The 10,253-nt window shown below is 38.6% G+C and overlaps 1 protein-coding gene across 7 annotated transcripts in view; it reads right to left on the reverse strand.

Annotated features, from left to right (window-relative positions):
- Window positions 1-9,679, reverse strand: part of LOC144026151 (teneurin-3) — a 212,685-nt gene extending 203,006 nt beyond the window's left edge. For all 7 annotated transcript variants that reach the window (XM_077532721.1, XM_077532720.1, XM_077532718.1 and 4 more), the window contains exon 1: window positions 9,307-9,679. The gene's annotated coding sequence lies outside the window, so the exon portion shown is untranslated. The remainder of the gene's footprint in view (window positions 1-9,306) is intronic.
- Window positions 9,680-10,253: the final 574 nt, after the last annotated feature.

Genomic DNA, 10,253 nt, shown 5'->3' on the forward strand with positions numbered 1-10,253 from the left:
CATACTTTGACTAGCTCCAACTGGGAAATTTACCCAAATGAACCCACATCAGAGCAGGTATACGATATTGATCAGGGGGGTCAAACTTTTGGCCCAGGAGCCAATTGCGGCCCACGGGATATTATATGGCCCCCAACTTCACATCAAAGTTTTTTGCCACGTCGATCCCTATCCATTTTGTGTGTGTGGTTTTTGTTGTCGTCGTTGTTGGTTGCTGTTTACTTTTAATCACTTTGGGCTACCCTAAATTAGGTCCATGAAAGCTTTTGAAGAAAAATAATTCTGGTGACACCAAGTGATAGGAAAATATGTCCTGTCACATGCTTTTTGAAAACTTGCACCGAAAGAAAAGGTTGGAGACAAGGACAGCCAATTAAAAATGTCGGTTGAGCACACGGGCTCCATTGCAACTTGTCTTGACTTGAACGCACGGAGAAAGTTGCAGTGCTCAGAAAATAAGACGTCATTAGTCAACTCGACATGCTGAGGAGTATGCAAAGTACCAGGGAAATGAGAGAGAGGACCAGGTCGCTGATCTTCTTCATGTCCTGAAGAACTGTTAATATTCTTATTCATATAAGAAGATTGGATTGGTTGTACATTTTCGAAGACTTGAACCCCCTTTTTGGTGGAACACTTGTCAGACACACAGAATTTCTCCAGCGGCCCTCGCATAAATCGAATTTGAGACCGCTAATATAGATGGATGATGCTTAATTCAAAACAGTTTTTGCCTATGCCATCTAATGGCTGGAGTGGGGCATAAAGTTGGATAATCAGTTTTAGGATTATTAGAAAATAAAAAAAATAAAAAATAAAGAACCAGACTGGTTTTATCTTTTGACGGGGACTGGAAACAGGAGATGTAAATCATAACGGGACGCATGTAAAAGTCTAAAAGATCCATGCCCGAAATTGAACAAGAAGTCCACCGTTTTGATTGGAAGAAGCCATTTTGGGTGAATTCCAGGGTTTGAATTTTTACAAATCCAACGCACGAGCCCCAATCTTAAGCAGATATCCTTGACATAAGGCGATGCTAAGTTGTGAACTTTTACTTATTTATTTTTGGCCTGTGCCATCTAGTTTTCCTATCCATCGAAATGTAATTCATTTTTATTTATTTTTGCAAAAGAAAACCTAAAGCCTCCTGGCTTGTAATTTACTGCAATGGTCTAACAGTACACAGGTTTTAAAGTGTAGATTTTTTTAGTGTATGTCGGGATTTTTGTCCGCAGAATTGTGTTAAAAATGTTTCACAAACAACTTGCGCCTCATCTGTATGTTAGAGATGCCTTGTAATGACATAATGGTGACAGAACCAAGCACATAAAGTACAGTACATGCAGTGTATCCCCCCCCCCACCTCCCATCTTTGCCACAATCGCTCTTGACCCAGAAAGTCCAGCAGAGCACGGCGAGCCATAAACGTTCATCTGCCGGTAAGCGGCCCGCGTCGTCCAGCGGCTAATCGCAAAACTGTCCACTCCATCACAAACAATTGTGTGTGTGTTCTTTTTTAATAGCGCCTGCCCACACGCTCATACAATATATAAATCCAACACAATCACGCAGAACACACGAGGTCGGCGGCTACTGCGGACGTTGCCTGGGCGACGCAACTTCCCCTGCTCCGCGTATTAACGACGCTTGAGCTCTAATTTAGAAGCCTAATAGTCTCAGACTTAATCCTGCCAGCTTTTCATTGATTTTAAATGAACAGTGTTTTCTTTTGGGACAAGAGTGTTTGACAAACAGCAGACATTGTGCCTACACGTCATTTTATTGCTTTTGATCGACCTTTTCATTGAATACCATAAATCCAATCTACTTCAACTTGTATTTTATATATTGCTTTTGTAAGAGGCTTCATATGATTCATTAAATGTTTTTGAGTGTGGCATGTAAGCATGATTAAAGGCTGCATGAGCACAACACATGCACAAAAATCACAAAATAATAGCAACACCTTTCCAGTCAGAAGTTTGTTTTATAAAGGACATGGGAGGCTGGCAATTGTCACTATATGCCTCTAAAATGTTTGCTTTTTTTTTTTTTTCCCTCCAGCCACAAGGCTTCTTGAGACTTTTTAGTGGGTCGACTCATGACAGACATGTTTACCAAATTTCAAGTTGCTAAGTAACACTGACTCCGACTATGAGGAGATGAGTTATTAGTTTCTTGTTTATGGCGAGCCGTCAAACTTTGCTGCCATGCTCCGCCTACGTCCAATGGGAAAAAAAAAAAAAAAAACTCAAATGATTGTGAAACGTGTTGTTGGCACGTATCTAGTATATACTGTAGGTGGAGAAACTCTCATGGGCAAGTTTGATGGTAAAATGGCCGCTTCAACCTTTTAGTGCAGATTTCTTTTCGAGCATGACTTCTGAAACTTTTTTTTTGGTTTACTTTCCATAGATATGTCAAACAAATTTCATGTTACTGGGTCTGATTTTTGTAAAAATGTACAGAAAAAAAAAGTTGAGTTATTAGAAAGTTGTGTTTCTTGGTGAATCATCTAACTTTGCTGTCATGCTCTGCCTACTTAAAAAGACCAAAATCTAAATTCACAACTTTGTGTCATCCTTCTGTCATGTATAAGCGGTTTGAGTTTGCAAGAAATGGGACACGAGTCTGAATCTGCTCTTTCAAGCTCCTCTTTGAACGACGTTTGAAAATTACCCTAAAATGTCTGCTTTTTTTTTCTTCTTTTTTTTTAAATGTGCTTTTTTGTTGAGTTATTATAATTTTATGGGTTATTTGGGGGATCAAACGATTAAATTTCACTTTCAGGCTCCAACCACATATTTACAAATAGGCCAATATTTCACAAATGTGCGTCTTCCATCTGTCTAAGTATAAAGGGTTCAAATTTGGCTGTAAGTGGACACAAGAGTTATTAGTATTCTTCTGTTTGAGGGAATGCCAGCTGTCACCTTTGTCACCTTTAAATGTCAGCTTCAAACAAAAATGGCTGACTTCCTGCGTATCTCATACATGGTTTCTTGTGACTTTTTTTGCGGTCTCCTCATGATAGATATGCCTGCCAAATGTCACGTTGTATGCCTAATATTATGATCTATCCACTTTGTTTACCTTCCCCATAATCCTAAATGCACCACAGCTTGTTTTCCTATTTCAGTTATTCATTAGGACCTCTGTGCGTCCTCGTCGGGGGAGGATGAAAAGAACGTGTAAAACCGCTAACGCTAACCACGCGGGCCACAGTAGCGGATTAGCGGCAGCGCAATTACGGCAGGTAAATACGACACGGATGACGCAAAGCATCCTGCCAGTTTGTCAGGCGGCGTTAACCTTGCTGCGTTTGACGCTGATGTTTGTCTGCCATCTTGAACCCGTATAAAATGTCACGCCGCCGCCGACGACACATTGACTTTATGCCATGCTCGTTTTTACGCGGGCGAGACTGCTTGATTAGCCACTAACAATCTATCACGCCTCTGAGGGCCGGCCTCCGTGCGTCCCGCAGGGGCCGATTGTCATCCCACACAATATTTAATTTGCTGTGGGGGGGGCGAGAGCAACACAGAGTGTATATAGCACCTCTGTTGTGTTTGAACCATGATGAGTCTAATATCCTTTCAAATCTGTGGCGTACACAACATTGTGGAGCAACTACAGCAAACGTTTTATTCAAAAATTGACTTAATGGAAAACATGGGTATGTTTGGTCAAATTACAGTGGTGCCTTGACATACAAGTTTAGTTCACTCTGTGACCACGTCAGCAAGTCAAGACACTCATACAATATCTCAAATCATATTTGCACATCAAAATGAATGGAAATGCCACTACTCCGTTCCATCCAACCACATAAATTACCATTTTTTGTTTTTTCTTTAATAAGAAAAGTAATGCTTAATAACATTTGACTTTATAAAACAATATCCTAATGAAATAATTGCTAAAAAAAAAAAAAAAAAAATCATATTTGCTTTAATTCAATGGCCATTGTGCTGCTCCTATTTGAGGAATATAATAAGCGATATTTGAGGAAATACTATAATAATCTGACAAAAAAAAAATCCGGCAAAGATAGTACATTTAAAAACAAAAAAAGTGTGTTTTTGTTCAAAATCTATTTAAAGTCCACTGTAAAATGTGATTCTGCAATTTACATATGTATGACGGTATTCAATTTGCAGCATGCTTTTTGGGTTCATTCTGTAGAAAGTGAGGTATAAATACCAACTTGCTTGAGAGACTGTTTGGGTGCTGCTGTTTTAGTTGGCAACATCATTTTAAATGGACTATAAATTTTTCATCTCAGTATGTGTGTGAGTGTGTAGAAGTGTGTCTTTTTCATGAGGATTTTTTTTTTAAAGGAACCCTGTGACTAATTGGGGCACAGGATCTAATTAGAGGGACACATTTGAGGAAATACAATATTTATCTGACAAATGAAACACCCCGAAGATAGTGCACTTTAAACTAATTACACTGATACTTTTTGTTCGATATTTTCCACAAAACAGCTCTTAAAGTTTATTCCATAAATCTTCATTTTGTGTGAACTTTTAATTGTCACTCAGTGTCTTTAAAGTCATCAAATTGCTTTATTATTCTGGTGTTAAAAGAATATTAAAAAAAAAAAAAAACGCATTTGGGGAAGTGAAGCATTTCGTTGAGTTATTCAAAGACTCAAACTACAGATTTTGTCTGACTCTTACCAAATTTAAGTTACCATATGCACACATGGCAGATGGGCAATGCTAAATTGTAAGGAATTTGAATTTTACACCTGAGATTGGCTGGCAACCAGTCCAGGGTGTCCCCCGCCTACTGCCCAAAGCCAGCTGAGATAGGCTCCAGCACCCCTCGCGACCCTTGTGAGGAATAAGTGGTCAAGAAAATGGACGGATGGATGAATTTTACACACTGAACATGTGCTGAGCATTGCAGGGGGGGAGTTGAATTGGAAATTTCAGCCCCCGGAGCATGGTTGGCAAAATTATATTTGGTATAGGCATTTTTATGTATCATGAAGAGACCCACCAAAAAAAAAAAAAAAAGTATCAAGAAGGTGTCTCCTACTTTAGTTCTAAGCCACAATTTTAAGAAGAGTTCATCCAATTCCCAGAGGTCCTTCAAAGACAAACTCATCCTAGAGATTTTGTTTGATTCCTTCCAAACTTGAACCACTTAGACAAGGCAGACGATTGACACTAAATTTCCAGATTTTATGTGTGCAGAGCAGGGTAATGAAGTTTTACAGCTCACCATAAAACACTAATAAGTTCAAAATGTGATGTTTTGACAATTCAAGCCCCCAGACCGTTTTCACTTAAGCTTGTCTATCATCACTACGCCTACAAAAAATGTCAAAAATCTCCGAGAAGGCACAAGAAGTCTTCCATCTTGGTTCAAAGCAGTCATTTTAGGATATATCAACCAATGGGCCTTCACAAACACAACATGGAAATTTTTGATTGGATATTTGAAAATTTTGTCACCTACAAGTTGTGCTTGTAAGTTTACAAACGGGTTATGTAAACTTATGAGCGCACTGTATGCTGAAAAATATGCTTAATGCCCACAAAATTCAAAATACTGTTTGTTTTGATATTTTCATTGGTTGAAGTTGACATTAGTAGAGATGTGCATGTTAATTTTGGTAACAATTCATAATTATTGTGTCATTAACTCATTTGCTCCCAATAACATGTAAATACGCTTTTTTTATTTTGTAAGTGTCCCAAAGACGTATTTATACGTTTTTTTCGTTTTTTTTATGCTAGAGCATACAGAAGGCCTTGATGCAGCCTCTCAACTGAAAAGAACGGTTGCAGAAATGGTAGTTATTACACAAACGGCCAGCAGGTAGCAGCAGAGCAAAGGAGATCAACCAGGGCCATCTAGAAAAAAAAGCTAAATTACTTAGAATTTTAAATAGATTTGTGAAAACTGATGAAACTTAGCTCTCTTCTAATGCTAATTGCTGCAAAACGGAAACAGATAGAAACATACTTTTTTTTCCTGATGAAAGAAGAGACTTTAATCTTTCTTTTGATTTTGCTTTTATAGCAATTGAACACAATATTCTGTGGGCCTTGCAAAATCAGTCAAAATGCAGGAAAAGAGCTGGCAGCGAAGGGGGTTGCTTCAGTAAAAATGGCTGGGAGTGAATGAGTTAAGTGATGTTTAGCGTCTGTCCATTTACAGTTGTGCTCATAAGTTTAAACATTCAAGCACAACTGCATGACATGGCGGTGAGTTTGAATAACCGGTCTTATAACACAAAAGTCAGTCAACTCCACAGTGTTGGCAACGTGAAACTTAGTAGGCACGTCCAAGCGAAAACTTTAACCATGTATCCGCATTTGTTTCACAGCATTCTGCATTTGTGCCCTGCTGAAGCTGTCAAAAATGATCCGAGTCGCACGCGGTCTACATCGAAACCGGCGGTAACACGAGCAGCATGGCAAATGTTCCAAATGTTCAATATGGGCCAATAAGTGTCAGCCCATCGCCTCGCAAAGCAAGACGGACGGCCTTCTCGCCGGCATCGGAGACATTTTCCACGCCGGCGGCGAAAGGGATGACAATATCCGTCACGTTTAAACAATCAGTGAAGACACTCGCCCGACCCTAATCAAGGTAAATGACGGCGGCGTGTGCCTCCCGCAGGGGGGGTTAACAAGCCCTTCATCTAGCCAAGACTAGAGGAAGAGTTCTCTTTCTTTTTTTTTTTTTTGGTCTCAAAAAGAAAAGAAAAAAAACTGAGGCCGCCCGTGACCTCCGCTGCAGGGCCACTTTGCGACGAAGGCTATAAATCAACGGGGCCCGTAACAGACGCACTTCTCCGACAAAATCGGATCAAGCGCTTGCGTAGTGAAGCACTTAAAGGACTTCTTCGCCAATGCTTCATGCTGGAGACTCAATAAAAGGCAAAGGAAAAAGAGGGGGTGGCAAATGTCCAGACTTGACTTTGTGGCGGTCGCAATCGCATCTGGAATCGCTGCACTTGTACTCAAATGAGATCAAAGTACTAAAGAGCAGCCGGGAGTGGCCCGAGGAAGCCATTTTTCATGGCGGAGGGGGCATCATAGTAAGAGGCCATTGGTCCTGCTTACCTTCTGACTGATGCTTTATAAACAAAATCATGAAAAAACAAAACAAAACTTAAAACCTTTATCAACTGTACAAGTAATGACATGAACCCATTATACTGTGTAAAACTAAAAAGTGCAAAAAAAAAACAAAAAAAAAGATTGAAGCTGTCAGTATTACTCATGTATTATTTTAGGGCATTTTTGCCTGTAAAAAAATGCAATACAAAATTGATTCATGTCAATACTACTCATTTATGTTTGTTTGTTTGTTTGTTTTGTTTTATTGTAGCCTTCTTAACTGCTATCAAAGAGTATTATGTAAAATTTATTGTTTTTCTTTGTTTTGTTTAGTTTAGTATTCAAATACTGAAAAAAAACTAAAAAACTACAAGTTGGGAGTCATGAAATGTCAGTGGAAGTGATGTGAGAGGATTTTGTGTTTAGCCGTGTGTTCATTCGCCACATGCACATTGCGCATTGTAGCTTATGAACTGCTGCCTCCACAAGTGAAAATAAAGAATTTTTTCCCTATGCTTTCACAAATAGATGCTGCAATAAAATGATGTTGAAATTGTGCTAGAATTATATTTTACAGACATTTTGTTACAATTCCGGGGACCTGTTTTAAAATGGGGAGGGGAGCTTATCTAGTTTAAGACGTTCAAGAATAAAATACTTAACAAGTGTAAAAACAAGGTAACCGCCCTCAATCGTACTCTGTTGGTGACATTTGTTTAGAAAATAATGAGATGAGAAACACTGCCACCTGCTGTTCGCCACAAGTATTGCCAATTTAGAGTGATTGAATGATCAAATTGGACCATGTTTATTTTGGAAGAGGAACACACAAGTCAAACATTCACTCACCGTACAATTAAAAATAAATCAAATAAAAGACTAAATGCAAATATCTTGTACTTAAAACGTTAAAACAATTGAGCTCTACTTAAGAAATCGACTGTACCGGATTGAAAAAAATAAAGGTTTAGGCCACTCTAACATTCTACACAGTGTGAACATTCAATTCAATGATTGTTCTTTCGCTCGAGGAAGCCCGCAGACTCAAAACACTCTCAATCACTGCTCTAGATGATAAAATGATCATAATTTGTATTGTATTATGATTGCCTCCTGCGGGGTTACGTCCTCGTGTATTAGGCGAGGACGTTTCGAGACATTCCTCAGTGGGAAAACACATGCCAACAAAACCCCGACAATGGCAGGAGGGCTGCGTCTACCCGATTGTTCGGCCTTGGCGGAGGTCCAGGGTGTACAGTAGCATCAAATCAAAGCAGACGGAGGAGCGCAACGCAAAAAAAATAATGCAGCTGTGACTCACGGAAACGTTTTTACACAAGCACACACGCACACACACTTTACACTGCAACTAGAAACCATAAAATTTGCATGATGGTGGAGCTGTTAAAAAATTATTTTAAAATTATTAGGAAAAAAAAGTATGTCAAGCATCTGATTGACAACTGAAGGATTATAAGGTTGATAAGGTTTTTATTTAATGTATTTCATAATTATAAAATACATGTGTAAAGTCTTAATTTAAATTGTGAAAAACTAAAGTAATAATACATTTTATTGGTAAAATAAAACAATTTATGAAATTTAAAAAATAACTTGATAAAAAAAAAAAGTTCATATGTAACAAAACAGCTTGGTCCAAAGTATAAAAAATAAGAATATAAAAATATTAAGTATTAATATAGAAAATAAAAATATACTTTTAAAAATATGAATACAAATTTAAAAATAAAATTAATTCGTATTAAAAACAAAGTTTAATAAAATATAAAAATTCATTAATTATCTAAAACAAAAGCCTACTTTAAATGAAAAGTGTGGCAAAACAACTATAGAGTGGAAAATAAAATCCACTAATTATTATAAAGTAAACAAAAAACAAGTTATGAAAAATAAAATAAATAAAATGTATTTTTTTTTAAAAATGCCCACCGTGTATAATGAATAAATCCCCCAAATGATGCATTTCGAAGCTAATTATTAGTGGGAAGGGCACCTTTTGGTGACGTCACAGTTAACTTGATTTTTATGTGCTTACACAACACGTGCACATCTCGTACGTGTCTCATTTCATGACATATCCATTTACAGCGCGTGCATGATTTTAAATGTCAATCCACATGGCGATTTGTGCATTTCATCATCATCATCATCATCATCATCATCATCAAATAAAAGCCGACGGAACACAACTGACCTGTCCGCTCCGTGAGGCGTGCGTGCGCGTCAACTTCCAAACTTACAGCGCGCGCATACGGCGGCAGCGACTGCAAGCAAGACCCAAGCAGCCAAGCAAGTTCAGCCACGAAGCTCCATCGCGAAGGTCCTGCAAGGCAAGCGAGCACACGCGTGGAGATCGCAGCCGTAGATAGAATGTGCAGCGTTGTAACTATAGTCTCCACAAAAAAAAAAAAAAAAAGAAGAAAGAAAAACCCTTGTGGGCTTGCGTATCCTGGTTGAGGGGTCCGGATAGGATGGAGGAGATGGAGGGTCCGTCTCACTCAGCTGCTTCCTCCCGGAGCAGACGTGCACTCGCCAGCTGATCAAGTGCGCATCCCGCCGCACGCCGCTGCGTCCGCCAATCAGCGACAGGAGAGGAAAGAGAGATCGAGGAGCAGGAGGAGGAGGGAGGGGGTGAAGGAGGGTCCGAGGCTGATGATGATGAAGATGATGATGGTGGTGGTGCGACCTCCTGCAGGTGCACAGCATTTGAGCGTTGAATTGACATGTGAAGTGAGTTTGCATCTTGCAAAAGAACGCAAGAAAATAAGTGAGCAACTTTATGCTCAAATCGAGTTAAATGATACAAATACATTATCGTTAAGATAAATGTAAAATTAGAAGGCGGGGCAGATAATGGGGAAGAACATCAAGTACAACTATTAAAACATATCAAGTGAAAAAAAATATTTTTAAATCAAGGTGGGGAAATGGCATTTCAAGAAATGCGTAAATACAGCCAATAACATAATGTGGATTATGTGGGAAAACATCAAGTCAGATATCAATAATAAAATAACAGGTTAACAAATAGTTATACATAATACATATACATTTTTAAAGTAATTTAGAAAATATGTAAAAAGTAATCGAATCCAATCAAGTGCAATAATGAAAAAAAAGTGAAATCCAGAAATAGGTTGA

The sequence above is a fragment of the Festucalex cinctus genome, chromosome 9 (assembly GCF_051991245.1).
Source record: "Festucalex cinctus isolate MCC-2025b chromosome 9, RoL_Fcin_1.0, whole genome shotgun sequence".
In the NCBI taxonomy this organism is placed as follows: Eukaryota; Metazoa; Chordata; class Actinopteri; order Syngnathiformes; family Syngnathidae; genus Festucalex; species Festucalex cinctus.